Source organism: Triticum dicoccoides, unplaced genomic scaffold, assembly GCF_002162155.2.
Source record: "Triticum dicoccoides isolate Atlit2015 ecotype Zavitan unplaced genomic scaffold, WEW_v2.0 scaffold192292, whole genome shotgun sequence".
Lineage (NCBI taxonomy): Eukaryota > Viridiplantae > Streptophyta > Magnoliopsida > Poales > Poaceae > Triticum > Triticum dicoccoides.
The window spans coordinates 2,034-5,367 of NW_021230794.1; the positions used below are offsets into that span (position 1 = coordinate 2,034).

Genomic DNA, 3,334 nt, shown 5'->3' on the forward strand with positions numbered 1-3,334 from the left:
ACATTACCAAGTTAGTATCAACCTGAAGAATAATCTGCAGAGCTGTCAGTTTTTCTGAAGAAGGAAGTAAAAGTATGAGATTTTTGCAGTTCTGTCTAGCTCCGTCCGAATACAAGTTGCAGCAGCAAGCAAACACGGATAGATGGGCGTTGACAAGCACACCGTGATTATTTTGCAGCCAGTGCCGAAGAACGCCGTGCCTCGTTGCTCGAAGGGACACACACACAATGAGCCCCTTGTCCTCTGCATTAACCGGGGATGATGCAGTACCGAATCAATCATGCTGCTACACAAGGACATGATAAATAACAAATCTTGAGTCAAATGGAAAATCTTGAGCTCCAATCATAATGAGAGAAAAGAGGAAATCATGCCTCTTCATCAGCGGAGAGAGCCCGAGGACAATGACGCCATCCAGTGGATCTTCATCAGCGAAGAAAGCACGAGGACGACGGCGCCATCCGGTGCATCTTCAAGCCCAAACCGCGTCAACTTCTGCAGCACCGCTTGGCAAGAGAAAATGACCGGTGTCGTGCGCGATGGAGATTTTCCATCATGTACGGTAGGTTTGACGGACGAAAGGAGTATCTTCCTGAGGAATGCAATCTGGGTGGACATAAAAAGATTAGTCTAGTGCAGAGGCAAAGAGGAATGTCAGATTTCTCAACAGTAAGCCACAGAACAATTCTCTTGTGTGAAAGGGAATTTACATGAATTAACAAGACAACATCTTCCCCTAAAAACAATGCATACTTATTCACCAGCCTAGGAATGCAAAGTGCTCGTTCCAGTTCCACACAATGAAAGTTAAGTGTTGGACCTGATCAAGACAAGACAAAATTGCCATAGATAGGCTCACTTGTGTGACCAGCAGATGAATTTTCGCTAAAAGATCTCATCTTGGTTTGTCAAATCTCATACTAGACAAATTGTTGTACACTAGTGAAAACAAGCAACATCTCCGGGTAATTGACGACCGGGACACGCAGGACATGAGAGAGAGAGAGAGAGAGAGCAAAGAGAGATACCTTGACGATCTCCATGGCGTCGGCAGCGGGGTCGGAGCAGCTGCTGCGTCCATGGAAGAGGCGGCACACAGTGGTCTACACCTGAGGACGCCAACATTATCAAGTTAGTATGTGTCGTTAGTATCAACCTGAAGAAAATCTTCTGCAGAGTTTTCAGTTTTCTAAAGAAAGAAGGAACTAAAAGTTTCAGGTTTTTGCAGTTTAGTCGTCTCTGGACATAAATTGCAGCAAGCAAGCAAGCAAATATGGATGGGCATGAGAGGGAGTAAGGGCCACTGATGATGAATGCTGAACTAGGATGAGCAGAGCCTGCACTCACCACCCACATAGAAGGCAATGACAGAATCCCTTCCCCTGGCACGAGCTTCGGATCAGCGGTGGCACTTGTTCTTGCCTAATGAGGATCCTCCATGGACAAGGGAAGGTGTCATCAGACCACCGTAGTCCAATTAGTGCTATACGGCCTGCACAAGGATCACACGGGACATGCATGGTGAATGCTACAGAAAAACAAGACAAGCGTTTGCTCCATCGTGGGAGCAGCGGTGACCCGGGAATAAGCAGCCCCGGAGGAGCGAAGCGGCGGTCTTCTAGGTCAAATCGAAACCACCACACAAGCACTTGACAAAGCAGCATCACAAGCTGCCAGAATGCAACATCACAAGCACTTGAGTATAGTCAAGACCGTCGACAAAAGGGAACGTCGGGCCATAGTAAGGTTGCTGCGATGGTGATTCGATAAAACATCACATACTTTTCTGTACACAGGGCTCCTCTTTTCGTCCTTGAGGGAGTTCCTCTCCTCCACCAAATCCGTCATCTCCTCTTTCAAAACATTGTTATCAGCGGGATGGAGTGCTCCTTCCCCGAGGCGGGCGTCTGGAACGGCGGTTCATATCATGTCCTCGATGTCCTGCACTCCACCTTGGTCATCATTGAGGGTGTCTGTTGGGCAAACATCAACGTCAAAGCAAAGAAATGGAGTCACACCAAGGGACATGGCAGCATTTAAGAAATGGAAATACATAACTAGTACTCCCGCTTTAGTGATCTGGACGCACTTATATTTGTTTACAGAGGGAGTATATGTGATAGTGTTACCAATGCAAGAGAGAGAAATTGCAATTTTATGCAATTTGAATATCATGTTTATCTTACTATTACAAGTGTGTGTTTATTATAAACGACATGGCAGGCAGCTCAGGTCTGCACCTGTCATCATTTTGCCCATACATATACATACATACAGCAAGAGAGGCAAAACTTAGCAGATTGGAAGGCTTGTTGTACAGGGGCATGATCACAAACGAAATAGTAGAGTAGTATTTCAGGATGGTGCTATATATTCTGTAGCAAACAAAGTTGTACGCTCCATACAAAGTGATGTAATAATACCAGACATAATTGCCATAGAAAGGCTAGCATGTGGGAATCGCTACAAGAGCTCATGTTGTCTTGTCAAATCTCATACTGAGCACACACACATAAATTGTTGCACTAGTGAAAACAAGCAGCATCTATGGGTACGTAATTGATGGCCGGGACACACACGGCATAAGAGATACCTTAAGGAGCTCCATGGCGTGGACGCCCATGGAAGAGGCGGCACACAACAGTCTGCGCCTGAGGACATCAACATTGTCAAGTTAGTATGCTTGGTTAGTATCATCAACCTGAAGATAAATCTGCTGCAGAGTTTTCAGTTTCCTGAAGAAGGAACTAAAAGTTTCAGATTGCTGCAGTTTTGTCTGTCTATGAAGATAAGTTGCAGCAAGCAAGCAAGCAAGCAAAATATGGAGTATCAAGTTTCCTAGTGCTCCCTCAAATTGTAAGATTTGCTATGCATTCTCGTGTCAGTATTTTATTTAAGTTTTTGAAGGAATTTGCGCATGTGAAGATTTCGGTATGAGATACATGGAGGTTTTTCAGAGTTGTTTTTTTCTTTCTGTAATACATGTGAAGACTTGGGTATGAAAAATGGAGCTTTTTACATAGTGAAAAGTGATCTTTTTGGTGTCGTTTTGTTGTTGCTCTAATCGGCATGTATCTCATACTAGAAGACTTTGGTAATTGAGGGTCGGGACATGAGAGAGAGCAGACTGAGTTACCTTGACGGTCTCCATGGCGTCCGCAGCGGCAGCGGGGTCTCGGAACAGCAACATTACCAAGTTAGTATCAACCTGAAGAATAATCTGCAGAGTTGTCAGTTTTTTGGAAGAAGGAAGTAAAATTATGAGATTTTTGCAGTTCTGTCTAGCTCCGTCGGAATACAAGTTGCAGCAGCAAGCAAACACGGATAGATGGGC

General features: G+C 44.8%; 1 long non-coding RNA gene across 1 annotated transcript; it reads right to left on the reverse strand.

Moving 5' to 3' along the window:
• Positions 1-1,582: 1,582 nt before the first annotated feature.
• On the reverse strand, positions 1,583-3,221 carry LOC119344908. Its single transcript, XR_005166864.1, has 4 exons — positions 3,137-3,221; positions 2,594-2,651; positions 1,783-1,973; positions 1,583-1,670 (listed from the first exon to the last, which is right to left on the reverse strand). It is a non-coding gene; the product is annotated as an uncharacterized LOC119344908 (long non-coding RNA).
• Between the last annotated feature and the right edge of the window lie 113 nt (positions 3,222-3,334).